The 19235-nt window shown below is 45.5% G+C and overlaps 1 protein-coding gene across 4 annotated transcripts in view; it reads left to right on the plus strand.

Annotated features, from left to right (window-relative positions):
• LOC140426328 (metalloprotease TIKI2-like) overlaps positions 1-19235 on the plus strand; it is a 575072-nt gene that overhangs the window by 187433 nt on the left and 368404 nt on the right. The gene's annotated exons all lie outside the window — the stretch shown is intronic.

A 19235-nucleotide genomic window follows, 5' to 3' on the forward strand; every position in this document is an offset into this window, starting at 1 on the left:
TAATGAACATAAACACTACTAGTTAAACTATACCTAACAACCATGACAACCTGTACTTAACTTCATGCACCCGGCTTAGGTCAGAGGAATAGTGGCCGTTGTTCGATTCTGGGTCTATCGGGTCTGGAGAGGTAACTGCTGCTCAGCTGGGCTCATCTGTCTGGTAGCGGGCGTTGAACTTGAACTTGCTTCTGGTGGTGCTGCACTTGGAGGTGGACGTTGTCGGAGCGCCAGATCCAAGAGAGATCGAACGCATGGCGGTCTCTCTCTTTATCCTTGGGGAGTTTCGCGCTCGTTTGGGCGGTGCTTCGGTATGGACCCCATTAATTGGGTAGTTCCCGATCACTGTATTTGATTTGAGCCAATAAAGGGGCGGGTGCCTTGATGGCTGGGCGTGTCCTAAGCGGTCATTGACCCTGTTGTTGATGCTTCCTGGGTACAGGGAGTGGCGCCGAAATGTCTGGGATTGTATCGGTTGCTCAAGTACCAGTCTTGTCTTACGGAGATGGGCCATCAAAATGCTAATCGGTTGGGGGTTTCGATACTGTCTGGATTCCTCGCTCACAAATATACATTCAGGCTCTGAGCCCGTCTGAACCTTACATTGTCCATTTTCCCCATTATGCTTTGCGACCGTCCATGTTTCTTATTGTAAGTGGCCATCCCAGATGGCTACAGTAACTTGGTTTATGTCAACAGAGTGAAATAGCAAGCAATAGTTTTTGTTTTAATGCTCCAGACAGCTTTTACAAAGTTAAAAGGAAGGAGTTTTAAATGCTGTGGCAGCTTGGCATCTCCCTTTGACAGTTCATCTTGATATCTTTTATGGTTGTCTTTGAGAGTTCCAATAAACTTCATAGTTTCAATGGGTTTATGCACTTTTACAGACATTCATGTATACGTTTTGAAATTTCAAATGGCACCTGACCTCTCCCAAAGAGCACTGACCTCTCCCAAAGAACACTGACCTCTCCCAAAGGGCACTGACCTCTCCCAAAGAGCACCTGACCTCGCCCAAAGAGCACTGACCTCTTTCATAGGTGTCCCTGGACCATATCCAGAGGGTTACCTTGCCTCTCAAAAGGTACCCAGCTGATCCAAATGAACCCACAAAATTCAGACCTACTCCTGCCAGCTCAATCTGCACATGTTGGGGTTCAGATGTCTCTCACACCAAATTCACAAATGAGTGGACGCAGGTGCTGATTTCTATGCTTCGATCAAATGCACATGCGTAATCCAACCTGGGCCCATTCCCACCCCCATGAAATGGGTAGGTGTCATGTCGATCCAGATTCCGACCTCTTCCTCCATAGTCATAGAGGTTTACAGCCCAACTTGTCCATGCCGCCCAGTTTTTACCACTAAGCTAGTCCCAATTGCATTTGGCCCATATCCCACTTTACCCATCCTATCCTATCCATATAGCTGTCTAAATGCTTCTTAAAAGGCAAAATTGTACCCGTCTCAACTACTGCTCCTGGCAGCTCGTTCCAGACACTCGCCACCCTCTGTTTGAAAATACTTGCCCCTCTGGATCCTTTTGTATCTCTCCCCCCTCACCTTAAACCTATACCCTCTAGTTTTTGACTCCCCTACCTTTGGGAAAATATGTTGACTATTTACGTTATCTGTGCCCCTCATTATTTTATAGACCCCTATAAGTCACCCCTCAGCCTCCTCTATTTTCATGAAAATCCAGGCTGAGGTATTTAGGGACTTGGAGCCAATGTCAGCCAGTGAGGGCAAAAGCGACACACCAATGGGAATTGTCATGGAATAGGATATTGGTAGCACAGTTTTGGTTGAGCTGATGTTTATTGAGATTGGAGGATAGCCAAGAGAGTGTTGGATTAATCGACCCTGGTGTTAACAAAGGCACAATTAAGTGTTTGAGCAGCACATCAGCTGACCTGAGGTATCATTAATGCTGCTTTGTACTTTTTGCAATTCAGCTAATTTCCGATCCATTCTGTTGCATTTCAGATAATATCATGCCCTATATTTTTATCCCCAAGCTTTTCCTACAGCACAGATTATCGAATGCTTTTTGGAAAGCTAAACATACAGTGCCTCCTGCATTTTCTTTATCAATACACTCTTTTATTTCCTTGAAGAACTTTATTGAATTTGTCAGATGTAAGTTGCTTCTAGATTGCATCCTTCAATTAGTTCATTGATTTGGAAATTTGTGCTCAGGCTTTACAGGCGATAGGGATTCCCCAGCTTGTTTTACACTTTCCTTTCCAGTGAGATCAATGGAATAGAAGCAGGCAGATAGTTAAATGGTTTGTTGATTTATTTGATTATGGGCAGCATGGTAATACAGTGGTTAGCACTGTTGCTCATGTTTGTACCATATTCTATTATTGATGTGACTGTGTGCCTAAAATGGGGTTAGGTTGTATGTTCTTACTGCTGTATTTGATCCATAGTCTGCACATGTATGTTTAATTGTTAAGTGCATTCTAAATTTGAGTGCAATACTACACAAGGTATATTTCCTGCACTGAAGCACTATGCTGTTTTGCAAATACTTTTCACAGTAACTTCATTGCAGTATTAATCATAGAATCAACAGTGCAGAAGGAGGCCATTTGGCCCATCGATTCCGCACCGGCTCTTGGAAAGAGCACCCTACCCAAGCCTACACCTCCATCATATCGCCATAACCCAGTAACCCCACCCAACACAAAGGGCAATTTTGGACACGAAGGGCAATTTAGCATAGCCAATCCACCTAACCTGCACATCTTTGGACTGTGGGACGGAGCACCTGGAGGAAACCCACGCATACACAGGGAGAAGGTGCAGACTCCGCACAGACAGTGACCCAATCCGGGAATCGAACCTTGGACCCAGGAGCTGTGAACCAATTGTGCTAACCACTATGGGGGTGGGGTTAACCACTATGCTACCGTGTTGCCCTAAGCCTACTTGTGACAATAAATATTATTATTATTGTTATTAAAGTATGATAAAGCAACAATTTGTTTTCATTTTTAAATATTGTAATTGTGCATAAGGTCTGTTTTTAAGATCTGAATGTTTTTGAATGCACTGATCTGATATAGGTTCCACTGAATTTCATTCAATGTAAAATAATAAAGATTTGAAAAGCCCTGGAATCAGGAGAGGCAAAGGAAAAGTTAAGTAGACAATTGAGAGATTGAACTTTGAATTCACTAGAGGGAATGTTATGTGCATGAGATGACTAAATAAATCCAATTAAGATTTAGGTTACATTGCATTTATTTTGAATAGGACTATTGATTGGAACAAGGGTTTAATTTCCCTCAGTCTGTGACTACCCTCTTTCATTGTGAGCCCTGAGTAGCCTTGCCTGTAAATTATCCTATCCCATCCAGCTCCAGTGAGCCATAGTCATTTGTGTGGTGTTTTGGGTAAAACTTCATAAATTTGAAGAGTGTCAAGCTTGTTTGAACATAAAGACTGGGTCTTGCTCTCTGGAGTCCAAGGGTGGGATTTTCCGTCTGTTCACAGCAGTGAGATTCTTCGGTCCCACTGCAGTAAATGGGAGATTTGGCTGAATGCCAAACTCTCCGTCCTCGCTAGTAGCGGGGCGGATTTGCAACGGAGAGTCCTGGTCCAACTCTCTATTGCAGTGTTGTTCACTAACTAACTTTTTATATTGTTGAAAAGAGAGCCATGTTGTTGAATCTTTTCATCTTGCACTCATCAGAAATAATACAAGAATGCCAGGTTCCAAACGATGACCGCAATTTATGCTGCATGACAGAAGGGTACAAGTTGACTCTGATTGGCAAGCTCCTGTGTAATTCAAATAAGACGCATGGCTTGAATATATTCCTTTCATTTGTAGAGAATGGGCCACTGTATGTGAACCTTCTATGAACCTATGTTGCTTCCAACAAGCATAATTGAACCACATTATGAGCTTGACAGATTATCTTAAATTGGTTGTTAGTGTAAGTATGAATGCACTCAGGATCGTTCAGTCAATGCCGCCCAATCACAGAATCACATATAACTGTTGACATTTAAAATACAGACTATATTCAACCTGCCGTGCTTCAAACCCCAAAACAAAATGTCTATTGGTCAATACGATTCCGCGATTGGGCAGAATTTGCGAATAGTTACATGAACAGCCAATTTAAAATAATCAATTAAAGTTAATCAATTTAAGATAATCAATGAAGCTCATAATGTGGCTCATTTACATTTGCTAGATTCAACACACATTCAGGCGCAGGGGCCAATTCCCTGCAAACACAAGGACAGTTCTCTTCTTTTTATGATAGAACTGTGGGCAATCAGTAACATATTTAACAAAAGTTCCTGGAGTTCTTCATCTTGATTTTATTTGTTGCTCATCTCATTAGAATCTTCCTGACTTCACGCAGGATATGATGCTGCCTAGAGATTTCCATGTTACAATTTTAGTCCTTCATATGCAGCACTTACCTGTGCATATGTGCAGGGGGCCACCCAGTAAGCTGTGGTCTGTACCCCATTAATGTTTATAACCTATTACACTTGAGGCTTAAAGCTACTTGGCAAGATCAAAACTAATATCTGCAAAATGAACAGGAGTGTGCTCTAACATGTGGATAAAATGGTTGAAATGGACAATGAAAGAAGAGAAGCACATAAGCATGTGTGTGCTTAAAAATACATTGATTAATATTATTAACAAGTAATCATGAACGAGTGCAAGTTGCATTATGTTACTGATCAATAGAATTTACTCCCATGTGAGGTTCTTTCATGCAATGACTTGGAAGCACTGAATAGTTTCAGTTAAGTGGCTTGAATTAATTTTGGTTAGTTCTGGCTATAGCATTTTGATTAATGGCCTTTCACTTGCATGCCAGTGGTTGTGTAAGTGGCGGATGTTGCCACTATACACCGTCTAGAGCTTTTACATTAACATTTAAGTGTGCTTAATGAACCAAAGCCTAGAACTGAACTTTAATGCTATATGGAAACATCAAGGACTGGGGCGGAGGTTGAACCTTAACCCTTTCAGGTAGAAACTGAGGGGCCACTGAATAAGATGAAAATTCTAACAACGTTTCCACTTCTCCATTCTGGAGAGTTTTACAAATGAACAAATACTTTAAAGCTTCACTCCATGCCTTTGGTTCTATTTTTGTAACACCAGGCAATTAACATGTTCACCTGGTGCCCCAGGGATTGAAAGTATCGTTCAATGTGATGGAAAAATTCACTTCAGCCATTATCACAGCGGTCTACATCCCACCCCAGGCAGAAGTGAGGAAGGCGCTGGACAAACTATACACAGTAATAAACAACTACGAAACAGAACACCCGGAGGCCTTGTCCATCATGGCCAGAGACTTCAACAAGGCCAACCTCAAGAGTGTACTGCCAAAATTCCACCAGCACATCTCCTGTCCCACCAGGGGCGACAACACTCTTGACCACTGCTACTCAAAAATCAAGGGCGCCTACCGTTCCATCCCCCGACCGCACTTTGGGAAATCAGACCATAAGACAGTGCTCCTTCTCCCGGCATACAAGCAGAAACTCAAGCGGGAGAATCCAGCTAAGAAGGTTGTGCAGTGCTAGTCCGAGGAGACAGAAGAGCTCTTACGTGACTGCTTAGAGACAGTGGACTGGTCCATATTTAAGAACTCAGCGACCAACTTAAATGAGTGTGCCACCACCGTCACAGACTTCATCAGCAAATGTGTGGACGATTGCTTGTCAAAGAAAGCAGTACATGCGTTCCCCAACCGGAAACCATGGCTCAATCGCGAGATTGACTCCCTACTGAAGGACAGATCTGAGGCGTTCAAGGCTGACGACCCTAACCTATACAAGAAATCCAGGTACGACCTCCGGAAAGCCATCCGAGTTGCCAAGAGAGAATATCAAACCAAGCTAGAGTCACAGACAGACTCTCGGCGGTTGTGGCAAGGACTAAACAACATAACGGGCTACAAAGCGAAGCCGAACAGTATCTCTGGCAGCAGTGCACCCCTCCCCGATGCACTCAATGCATTCTATGCTCGGTTCGAGCAGGTAACCAACAATCCGCTGTCGAGTGCCCCAGCAGCCCATAATTCACCCATACCCACCATCACAGCTTCCGAAGTCAGATTGGCCTTCCTGAAAGTGAACCCTCGGAAGGTGACGGGCCCAGACGGGATCCCTGGTCGTGCACTCAGAGCCTGCGCGGACCAGCTGGCAGAGTTATTCGCGGACATCTTTAACCTGTCCCTACTCCACTCCGAGGTCCCCACCTGCTTCAAGAAGACCACCATCATACCGGTACCAAAGAAGAACCAGGCAACGTGCCTCAATGACTACCGACCAGTGGCCCTGACTTCAGTCGTAATGAAGTGCTTCGAGAGGTTGATCATCAAGCGCATCACCTCCATACTCCCAGAACGCCTTGATCCACTGCAATTCGCATACCGCTGCAACCGGTCCACATCAGACACCATTTCCCTGGCCCTACACTCATCCCTAGAGCATCTCGAAAACACGGACTCCTACATTAGACTCTTATTTATTGACTACAGCTCCGCCTTCAACACCATAATCCCAGCTAAGCTCATATCGAAGCTCCAAAACCTAGGACTTGGCTCCCCACTCTGCAACTGGATCCTCGATTTTCTGACCAACAGACCACAATCAGTAAGAATGAACAACAACACCTCCTCCACTCGTACTCTACTCCCTGTACACACACGACTGCGTGGCAAAACTTGGTTCCAACTCCATCTACAAGTTTGCTGACGATACGACGACAGTGGGCCGGATCTCGAATAACGACGGGTCCGAATACAGGAGGGAGATAGAGAACCTAGTGGAGTGGTGTAGCGACAACCATCTCTCCCTCAATGCCAGCAAAACTAAAGAGCTGGTAATTGACTTCAGTGGCAACTGCTCGGCCCAGGACCACAAGAAACTTCAGAGAGTCATGAACACCGCCCAGTCCATCACACAAACCTGCCTCCCATCCATTGACTCCATCTACACCTCCCGCTGCCTGGGGAAAGAGGGCAGCATAATCAAAGATCCCTCCCACCCGGCTTACTCACTCTTCCAACTTCTTCCATCGGGCAGGAGATACAGAAGTCTGAGAACACGCACGAACGGACTCAAAAACAGCTTCTTCCCCACTGTCATCAGACTCCTAAATGACCCTCTTATGGACTGATTTCATTAACACTCACATTCATCGGATGCCAGTGCTTTTGTAGTTACATTGTATATGTTGTGTTGCCCTATTATGTATTTTCTTTTATTCCCTTTTCTTCTCATGTACTTAATGATCTGTTGAGCTGCTCGCAGAAAAATACTTTTCACTGTACCTCGGGACACGTGACAATAAACAAATCCAATCCAATCCAAATGTAAAGCTAGAAATTCTAGGTTCAATTACTGGTATTGCTGTTAGTTAACTTCAGCCAAGGTATTAAGGTTAGGGCTGCTAAAATTTGCCTCAATACCTTAAGTTATGGAGTGAAAATGATTGGTTTACATTTCTGCTAACTGATTTCTAGGATTGGGGTCAGCTTTGATACCTTGTACTGTGTGTATGGACACTTTGATGAGAAAGAAGAGGACAGTGGTGGTTGCAGTCAGTGCTTCATGAAGAGAGATGGAACATTGGTTAAAAATCATAAAATTAAGCATGATAGAAAACAATGTCGGAAGCATTTCTTTGCTATTGAGTGCCTTGGGGATTTCTGGTAAAGGTGAATCTGGATTACAGGAAACGACAAAATGCATCGATGTTGCCTGTGTAATTCTGATATGGTGCAGCCAACATTTACTTTCAAGATGGAATCTTGGGCAGGATTCTCCGACCCCCCGCCGGGCCGGATAATCGGCGGGGGGTGGCGTGAATCCCGTCCCACCGCCCCGATGCCAGCTGCCGGATTCTCCGGCGCTAGTTTTTCGGCGGGGCAGGAATCGCGTCACGACGCTCGGGGGCGGTTGGCAGCGGCCCCCCCCCCCCCGGCGATTCTCCTGCCCGCGATGGGCCGAGTGGCTGCCCATTTTCGGCGGGTCCCGCCGACGTAAAATACACCAGATCCGTACCTGGCTCTGCGGGCGGGCTGCGGAGTCTTTGGGGGGGGAATCTGGCCCCACGGTGGCCTGGCCCGCGATCGGGCCCACCGATCCGCGGGCGGGCCTGTGCCGTGGGGACACTCTTTCCCTCCGCGCCAGCCAGTCTAAAGGTCTGCCACGGCCGAAGCGGAGAAGAGCCCTCCTGCGCATGCGCTGGGATGACGCCAGCACACGCTGGCGCTCCCGCGCATGCGCCAACTCGTGCCAACTGGCGGGGGCCTTTCGCCGCCGGTTGATGCGGCGCCAAGTCATTTGACGGCAGCTGGCGTGGCGCTAACCGCGCCGGCCTAGCCCCCGAAGGTGCGGAGGATTCCGCACCCACCAGACGGCCCGACGCAGTAGTGGTTCACGCCACTCCTCGGCGCCGCTACGGCCCGCCCCACCGGGTAGGGAAGAATCCCGCTCCTTAAGCTTTTTTCTCCCTAAATTGAACTGCTGTATCTTTTCTTCTCTCCACTCTGATGAGCTGATCTTATGAAAAAAACAGAGAAAACATTATGGAATTCCTATGATGAATAATTCCTATTCACACCTGGAATATTGTGTGCAGTTTTGGTCTCCTTATCTGAGGAAGGTTGTTCTTGCTGCAGAGGGAGTGTAACGAAGATCTACCAGACTGATTCCTGGGTTGGCGGGATTGACGTATGAGGAGAGGTTGAATCGGTTAGGATTATATTCACTGGAGTTTAGAAGAATGATGGGGGATCTCATAGAAACCCATGCAGACACGGGGAGGAAATGCAAACTCCACACAGACAGTCACCCGAGGCCAGAATTGAACCCGGGTCCCTGGAGCTGTGAGGCAGCAGTGCTAACAAGTGTGCCACCATGCCGCCAGTTAGAGGATCGAACATGATCATATTTAATGGTAGAGCAGGCTCGAAGGGCCAAACGGCCGAGGCCGACTCCACTTTCAATGCTTCTCTGTTTCTAATGACCTCAGTCGGCTAATAAGTAAGTTTCAGGAGGCTGCATCAACTGATGCACTCAGTTCCAGCTAATTCTCAGCTATCTCCCACAACTCAAGATGTCTTTCAATTTCAATAGCATTTGTAGCTACCTTTAGAAGGTCGGCATAAATCCTTATTTTTTAAAAAAAATTCCAATTAAGGGGCAATTTAACGTGGCAAATCCATCTACCCTGCACATCTTTTTGGTTATGTGGTGAGACCCACTCAGACACTGGGAGAATGTGCAAACTACACACTGACAGTGACCCGGGTCTGGGATCGAACCCAGGTCCTTAGCACCGTGAGGCAGCACTGTTATCCATTGCGCTACCATGCCGTCCCTACAAATCCATATTTACTGCACATGCAGACAATCTATTTTAAAGCTGATGATGCACTGCAAGAAGAGATACTTCTTGGTATCTAATTTAAGTCAATGACCTGAATCTTTCAGATGGCAACATCTCACTTCCCACTATCTGATGAGGTAGCAGGGAACATATCCCCACTGACTCCCAATTCTCTACTACCTCTCCAGTGGCTCTGATCCTCACTCAGGAGAAAGTCCCACTTTGGTTGGTGGCTCTCCAGAAATGCAGGAAGATACCTGGGACTAAATTTGGGCACAGGAGGCTCTGGTACGTTCAAGGGGTCCCAGGGAGGGTAGGGAAGGCCCGAGGGCATTGGGGGGGGTCAAAGGAAGTTATCATGGTCTGGGGCAGAGCCCGCTGGGAGGGCGGTCTGGAGGTCCGGAGGCCCGACTTCAGCTAGGGGTTTATTCCCGTCCCCAAGATGTAAGTCTATTGATTTTAAGCCTTTGCCATGAAAGTTCAATCTTTCCACCAGCCTAACAGTTGAAGTTGGGTGGGAAACAGACCCTCAGGGTCTCAACTGGGGTAAGGCCAGACATTCCGTCTAAGGCCTTGCCCACCCCAGTGTAAAATCACTGTGTGGTCAGGGCAGGCAGGAACCTAGATAGTGCTGCTGCCTTTTCAGATCTCCTCCTCCAGAACTAGCTGAATAATCCCCCTGCCGACTCAACCTAAATCTATTTCTTTCATCATTTTAAAGATTGCTATCTCTGAAGTCTGTATTATTCCAGTAAGGAAAGTTTAATTTCCCTGTGCCAATCCAGGTAACTAATATGTTTTATTAATCGGGGTATTGAATATGATAACAAAATGATTATTAATTCATCTGAAGTATCGGCTACAGTTTGATTATTGTGTGCAATTCTGGTGCTTTTTATGGAAAGTACATTGATGCCATAGAAAGCTTACATTGTGGATTCACCAGGATAGGAAACTCGTTATAAAGAGAGACATGTAATACTACTTCTTTTGGAACAGAGAAGGTTAAGAGAAGATTGAATAACATTTAAAAAAATACAAAGAGCTTTGGTATTGTGAGGACCTAGTGAGGGCTGGCAAGACATGGCAGATAGAATATAATCTGGAAACATGTGAGATAAGTCATTTTGGAAGAAATGAAATGAAAAAATGAAATGAAAATCGCTTATTGTCACAAGTAGGCTTCAAATGAAGTTACTGTGAAAGGTCCCTAGTCGCCACATTCCGGCGCCTGTTCGGGGAGGCTGGTATGGGAATTGAATTGTGCTGCTGGCCTGCCTTGGTCTGCTTTCAAAGCCAGCAATTTAGTCCTGTGCTAAACAGCCCATAGGAGCAGATGTGCAGAGTAGTTCCTAAATGGTAAGAAATTAGAAAGTATAGATGCACAACTAGACCTGGGTGTCCTTGCCATAAATCACTGAAGGCTAACATGCAGGTGTAGCAAGCTACGAGCAAGGTTAATGGAATGTTAGCTTTTATCGCAAAAAGATTTGAGTACAGGAGTAGTGAGGTCTTGCTTCAATTGTATGTAAGCTTGGTTAGGCTGTACCTAGAGTACTGTGTGCAGTTTTGGTCCCTTTACCTCAGGAAGGATGTTATTACCATAGAGGGAGTGCAATAAAGGTTCACCAGACTTGTTCTGGGGAAGGTGGGACTGTCTTATGAAGAGAGATTGGGCAAACTGGGCCTGTATTCTCCATGGTTTCGAACAATGAGAGGTGATCTCATTGAAACCTACACAATACTTAAAGGAATAGACAGGGTAGATGCAGTAAGATGTTTCCCATGGTTAGAGAGTCTAGAACCAGGGGGGGGGGCACAATTTCAAAATAAGAGGGATGCCAGTTAAGACTGAAATGAGAAGACATTTCTTTACTCCGAGCGTTGTGGATCTTTGGAATTCTCTACCCCAGAGGGCTGTGAAAACTTTGCCATTGAGTATGTTTCGGGAAGAGATTGATAGATTTTTGATTAACAATAACGTTAAGGGTTATGGGGATAGTGGGCACAAAAAACATTGAAGTGTCCAATTAGCCATGATCGTATTGAATGGCAGAACAGGCTCGACGGGCTGAATGGCCTCCTCCTTTTCCTATACCCTGTTATTCTGCTCATAATGAGCCTATTACCTCCGCTGTCTACAATTTCCACAAGTAAACTGATTGGCAGTTCAAAGAGTTTACAAGTAAAAAAAGGCCCGTGTCACTATTTACAAAGTAAAATTTAAAATGAGACACAGCTATCACATTAGTGGGGAACAACAAGGAGGCTTTGTATAAGAAGGTAAGATAAGTATCAGATTAAAACTCTGGGGTCCTGCAGCTAAAAGCTGGGAGTTTATGTTCTAAGTATGAAAATACAAAGCACTTTCTAAACTTTAATGGTGCCTATGTAGGTAGGATGAATTTTTCTCTGTCAAATGTTTAAGCACAAGAAAGCTAGGTTCAATAGTTGGTGAAAATTAAGTGAAAACTATCTTATTGATCAGAAAGCCAAAAGGAAGGCTTATGGCTTAACGAGAAGTGAACAGGGCCTCCTGGGTGCAGGTAAATACACCTGGGGAATTATGGGGAATGAGAGAGTTGGACTTTTCAGTCTTGATAGGAAATGGCTGAGAGTTGATGTTATCGGAGTATATTAGGCAGTATGCAACAGATTGAAAGCATCACATCCTTACTTAAACCCCGAGCAGTAAAATACGAGGATTATGGTCAGGTATGATGTTAGGCATTTCTTCGCACAATGGATCATTAACATATGGAATGAACTTTCAGGCAGAACAACGGAATCTGCAAACATTTAGCAAACAATTGGATGTCTCTCGGGTATTTATGGGTATGGTTTACTCCTCAATAGAGTCACTGCAATTAATTTGATTTTTTTTAAGTGGCAATTTCGCGTGGCCAATCCACCTACACTGCCCATGGATTTGGGGATGAGACCCACGCAGAAACGGAGAGAATGTGCAAACTCCACATGGTCAGTGACCCGGGTCCTTGGTGCCATGAGGCAGCAGTGCTAACCACTGTGCCACCATAATTTGATATTTTTTGCACTGAATTCCCATTTTACTTCACTATTTGTGTTACTCAAGTCAAGTTATCATTATAAACAAAAAACAACTTTGGATAATTAGTAAGCAAAGATAGGCTGAATTACTTTCTGCATCAATGTTTAATGATCTGTGATTATGCACCATGAATTGGAAATTGTTGGGGAATTTAACATTGAACAGCAATGTAAACATTGGTTTTGTGTGCAAATAATGGATTGTCATAGCCTCAAGGGAAACAATTGAGTGCACTAAAGCAGACATCTTTGCCTGATAACATAGAAGAATGAGAAACGTGTGAACTTCTACTTTCTGTCTACTGCCTTTCGGTGTCTATTAGCTGAGGTGTATGGAGAGCGTCTGTTAGCCATGGTTCGTGGGAGTGTCTCTTGGCCGTGGTGTATGGATGCTTGGCAATTCAGAGATATAACAGTGAGACTTTCAGACCATCATTCAAAAAGCATGGAATGGAATTGAATGCTCTCTGACATTGGGTTTGGAGATGTAGAAGGCTGTATGAGAGGTTGGAAGGGTGTAAGGTGGAATTCCCTTCACCTACCTGTTTCCCCCTGCTTAAGCTCAGGGTTGGAAGGGTCAAGGGTGGCCTTACCTTCTTGAGACCAATTGAGGCCTTTCAGTGGTCAGTTAGAGCCTCACCTCACTATTGCTTGTATCCAGCATGTAGGCAGAACCCTGCCTGTCGGTACAGCTACGGCCGAGTGGATGGGGTATGTTGCCCCTTCTCAGGTCACTCTCTCTCTGACAGCGCAACCTGCTGAATTCACCCCCCATCCAGCCCTTGGCAATGACTCCTTCCTCTCTTTGCCATGTCCTCGCTGGGTGCTGGTGATCTTGCCCCGTTCACTTTGGTTTGGGGACTCCAGTGACAATCATCATTCTTGGGCCTCCTGGAGTACCAGCAGTGGCACGGCTCCCGCTGATGCTACCAGACTGGTGGGCTGCTGGCCTCTGATTAGCCAGCAGCATTTTGTGGTGGGACATTCAGCCCACATCTGGCAGTGCAGTGGGAACTTGTCTTCAGTGGAGCTGGGAACCCCAATAATTGCTGCATAATTGGGATTTGGCCTAATTGGGATTTAATCCCAACTGGAAATGGCCATTCCAGTGTAGCCACTTACTTCTAGTCAGTAGATGGGCTCACTGCTGTGACCATTAAATTATGTCGATAGCCACAGAGTTGGTGGTTAAGCAGAAAAATAAATGAACAGATATCAGTAATACTGATGGTGCTGTGAACACCTAAGGAGTTGTTGTTGGATGGAACATACTTGCTGGTAGAGATAGCCATGTTCCTTTGGCTGTGGAAGCTGAATTTCTCAACTACTCATGTCAGTCCCATAGCAACTAACAAACAGGTTGGTTTTAGCTGCTTGTGCAGACTTTCCCCAGCCATATCATGGTTGAAGCCTGCATGCCACTTTGTACAAATGATACACATTGTAAATGGGGCACTTTCTGTAGACTTGATATTGTGATCCCAGATCAGATCCCAACAGTGGCTAGGATACTGGACCGAAACCCCAATATTTTAATTTATTTTAAGACTGTGCAGAAAGAATGATTTGCTTCAGGAGTGATTGCATGAAACAATAGGGCTTTGGTATTTCTAAAGCAAAACTTTATGATAAATGCAATATAAAATTTGTGATTACATGATAAAAATAGGGCTTTGGTATTTCTAAAACAAAACTTTATACAATATTAACTTTTTAACTTCACACTCAAAAAAAACAGTTTACAATTACCCCTTTACACAACTATACAATTTCCCATTAAACAACAAGAAAATAAACATGCAGCTCTCAATCCATCTGAAACCAGCATGGCATGTAGTAATACTTGTGTTACGGAACAGATTCTGATTGTTGTTAGAACCCCTTCAGACTCTGGCTGAATATCTTCAAATAGCTGCTTCAACTAGGTTGTTTCAGCCTCTTCCTTGTTTTTAGACAAGACTGCTCTGCTTTAAAATACTTTTCGTTTTCCTTATCCTACTGGGAAAGAAAAGATCCTTTTATCTGTGGTCTAAAACATAACGGATGCCAGATCAGACTTGACTTCCAAAAGCCTTTTCTTCAAAATAACTCTCTCCACAGCTTTTTCCAAAGACCGCCTCTCTCCACAGCTTCTCAAAAATGTCTCTCTGCATTCCTTGGCTCCACCCAGCAATGATCCCATCTTCCAAGCTAAAACAAATTCTCTCTGAGGGCTTCAAAGTGTTGTGTTATGCTGCTTTGGATAACACAGGATGCTACTTGATGCAGTCTTAACTAAAGGATGCTCCAGACTCTGAAATTAGTTCAATGTGTTTATTGAACTGTTAACACAGTTCTCAAATGAGTTCGACTCTCTGCTAATCTAACTGTAGTAACCAGTCTAACTATACCAGCTTGCTCGAAGCCACGTGCTGGGGTGTGATGCTGCTGATCAACCCTGCCTAACTCTCTAGATGTCTGTCTGTGGAAAGAGGCAGGGTGTGAGTGCCTCTTCCCTTTTATAGTGTTTATGTCATGCACCCTTGTGATGATGCCACCTCTGAGTGACCAGACTGCCCATTGGTTGTGCCCTATTCTGAGTGTTCATTGGTTGCATGTTTGCATATCATGACACAAAGCATGTTTACCTCCCAGGGACTTCCCTGGGCATTAGGCATTAGCCCAGACTGAAAGCACATTCCTTGGTCAATTTCACATGCTGGCTACAAAAATTACCCAGACCCTGACCATTGCAAACAAACACTTTCTAAGTGTTATTTAAAAGCAATTATTCCTCAAATGTTCCATCATCACATGGGGCTGCAGCTGTCAGAGAACTGGGGCGCGATTCTCCGATCCCCCGCCGGGTCGGAGAACCTCCGGGGGGTGGCGTGAATCCCGCCCACGCCGGCCGCCAAATTCTCCGGAGATTTGCCGGGGGCGGGAATTGCGCCGCACCGGTCGGTGGCCCCCCCCTGGCGATTCTCCGGCCCACAATGGGCCGAAGTCCCGCTGCTGCAATGCCGGTCCCGCCGGCGTGAATTAAACCACCTCCCTTACCGGCGGGACCAGGCGGCGCGAGCGGGCTCCGGGGTCCTGGGGGGGGGGCGTGGGGCGATCTGGCTCCGGGGGATGCCCCCCCCGGTGGCCTGGCCCGCGATCGGGGCATACCGATCTGCAGGCGGGCCTGTGTCATGGGGGCACTCTTTTACTACTCGTCGGCCGTGTAGGCCTCCGCGATGGCCGACGCTTAGGTGACCCCCCCTGCGCATGCGCGGGGATGACGTCAGCAGCCGCTGACACTCCCGTGCATGCGCGGACTTCCGGCGGAGTCCCTTCGGTCTCGGCTGGCGTGGCGCCAAAGGCCTCCCACGCCAGCCGGCGGGACGGCACCCACTCCGGCGCGGGCCTAGCCCCTAAAGGTGAGGGCTTGGCCCCTAAAGGTGTGGATATATCCGCACCTTTGTGGCTGCCCGACGCCGAGGGGGTTCACGCCACTCCATCCTGCCGGAACCCCCCGCCCCGCTGGGTAGGGGAGAATCCCGCCCCTGTTTCCTGAGTTGAATCAGGTTCCAACAATCTTGGAGGGCCCCAGAATTGAAGATTACCTCGTCGGCACTCTTCTGAGCAACCCTGGCGAATAAAGTACATACTGGCCTGGTGACTGCATGTCTGATATCTCGAATTGCATGGGTTGTGCATACTTATCTCTTTCCTGATTCAGTGCTGCTTTTCCAGCACAAATCTAAAATGCAGCTGTGCACTTGGGCAGTTGCAGCAGTGCAGGCCATTGTGGGCATCTGGTGCCACCATTATAGCCTTGTTTGTTTTCGATAACAAATATCCCACAGCCAGATGATAAATTTCAAACCTCCAGGCATAGATTGAGTGAAAGTAAGGATTCCAAAATGTAAATACTCAAGAGGTGAACATTTCCAAATTCAATTCGACCCAAGTTTAGTTTTTCAATATCTTCTTTTTACTTCAATAGCTTCATGTCCATTTTCAAACTTCTGTGTGATGAGCCAGGAATTTCTAAAGCGCAAAGCTAATTGTTGCCTATTTGAGAAAGCAGTGAACAATTTTGCTTCAGTTACTGAACTCATTTGCATTTATTCTGAATGCAGTATGAAGGACTGTATTTTGGTTGTTCCCAGAGGCATTCCCCAGTCTCAACTCTCTGCTTGGACGCCTACACCCAATCAAAGGTCTACTTAGGAATCATAAAAAAGTTCTTCTTCAATTTCTGTGCTGTTTTTTATATATAAAATACATCCTGCATGCTCCAAATATTTTAATTGAGTCCACTGCTCTCTCACTGCAATCAAATTATTCTCATCATTAATTGAGCCGCTGATGAGGACTGCATTGCAACGCAAGCAGCTATTTATCGAGATACTTTGAATGTTTGTTATGTGATATTTTTATATTTCAAGTACAGCAGATCACATACAGGAGGAGGTATTTTGTCGCAACGATAAATGGTAAAGGTGTGTGGTTGGAATATTTAGTTTCTCAAGCTCTGTGTATTCTTGCCAGTAGCCTGTTGTTCATTCCTGGAGTTTGAAGTCTATGTCAATATCAGCTTAGGTTACATGTAATCTCGAGCCAGCTCCAAGCTGGAATGTATCCATAGTGTGGAACTGAAGACAAACAGTGCAACACTGCACTTTCCAAGTATTCCTCTTATGTCATCTTTTAACAATCAGTCTTTTAGATAAGGTTTAAATGGGGCACTCAGCTGTGAACCATCCGGTCTTTATCTTTCTGTCAGTAATGATTAATTTAATATTCCAGTTAGAACTGTTCAATTGATGCTTTAATTGATTTCAATCATCAATGGTTTTTTTCTTGCGTCGATCTGTCAGTAGGACTTACTGATGGTTTTGTATCATTACAATGGGTTTCACTTTTATGGTTACCCATCACAATTTTCTTCCCCCTCTCTGAAGGGCACTGATTCATGCAGGGGTATGTTTTCACAGGCGTCTTCCTCCAACCATCTTCTGTTGAAATTAGCATTCTTCGTGTGTAAGTCCAGGTAGTGCAAATTAGCAGCCTATTTATGGAGGGGAGATTGCTAGTATCCAATCCTGTATTCACTTAATGTTCATACACATTGTTGCCTCCCAAGTCTCAGGTTATTATGATCATTTGCAGCAGTCCTGGCCTTGACACAAGCATACCCATAGGATTGAGCCTTGGACCTGCTTGATCAATCTGGACCATTAACAGAATCTGTGGGTGCGATTTAATGGGTAAAAACAGAGTCCTGTTTTGGGTGTGTTCAGCGGGGTGTTTCTCGGTGCTTGCAATGCCGAGAACGATTCTGGGATCAAGTGGGACTTTTTTCTGGCCTCAGTGAGGAATGCCCCGCCGGGGCCGCACTTACCTTCATTTCCTGCTCTGACGAGCTTGCTCGTCATTATAGGAAGCGATTGGGGCACCATTTTTACATGCTGCCGTGTCTCTCACCCCACCTCATCAGGGCAGGGCAGCCCCTTACCTGACCCCTGGCATGGACAATCTGCCACCTGGGCACCTTGGCACTGCCAGCCTGGCAGTACCCATGCCAGTGCCACCTGGGCACCTTGGCTGTGTCAGGGTGGCACTACCAGGGTGCTTGCATAGCAGTTGGGCGCAACGGGCCCTGTAAGACAATTTTAAAATTAAATCATTGGAAGAGTTCCTGTAGACCTTTGAGTACCCAATTCTTTTTTTTTCCAACTAAGAGGCAATTTAGTGTGGCCAATTCACCCATCCTGCACATCTTTATGGGTTGTGGGGGTGAGACCCATGCAGACATGGGGAGAATGTGCAAACTTCACACAGACAGTGACCCGGGGCTGGGATCGAACGCGGGTCCTCGGCGCCGTGAAGCAGCAGTGCTACCCACTGCGCCACCGTGCCGCCCCTGTAGAAAGTAATTAATTGATTATTTAATTAGGTTTTCTCTTTGCTCCCTTTGTTTTAGAACATAGAACATAGAAAATACAGCACAGAACAGGCCCTTCGGCCCACGATGTTGTGCCGAACCTTTGTCCTAGATTAATCATAGATTATCATTGAATTTACAGTGCAGAAGGAGGCCATTCGGCCCTTTGAGTCTGCACCAGCTCTTGGAAAGAGCACCCTACCCAAACTCAACACCTCCACCCAACACCAAGGGCAATTTGGACATTAAGGGCAATTTATCATTAGCCAATCTTTTGGCTAAAATCTACAGTTTTGCTGTAGATTTCTCACCTCTGTTTCACCTCCACTACTATATTGAATAACTGATCATTCAAGTTACGAGCTATGGATATATTTTGATTTTAAACAGTATTGTTGTATGTTTCTTTTGCACTATTGCTGGTGAAGCTCAGCTGGAAGCACTCTCACCTCTAGATTAGACGTTTAAAGCTTACCACAGACTTGAACACATATATGGCCGGGATTTTCTCAAACTTCCTGCCCAAAGTCAACAGACCCATGGCAGGTCTGTCAAATTTTCTGTCCCGCCAGTGATGATTCCTGCCATGGGCAAGACTGAAAAATACCAGCCATAGTGTCGCATGATAATTCAATGCATACTTTGAAAGTTGTATCATCAGAGGTACTGACATTTGGATGGAAGGGTAAGAGGAGACCTGCCTGCCATTTCCAGGTGGAGGCAAAATGATGAATGGTGAATGCGATTTGACGAAGAACCATCACTATTAAATTTAGATTATCTGGCCATACATTAATTTCTTGTTTGGCACGTGTGTACCCCTACAAAAGTAATGACTGTACTTCAAAAATCATCTAT

This window comes from Scyliorhinus torazame, chromosome 7, assembly GCF_047496885.1.
Source record: "Scyliorhinus torazame isolate Kashiwa2021f chromosome 7, sScyTor2.1, whole genome shotgun sequence".
NCBI classification, from domain to species: Eukaryota; Metazoa; Chordata; class Chondrichthyes; order Carcharhiniformes; family Scyliorhinidae; genus Scyliorhinus; species Scyliorhinus torazame.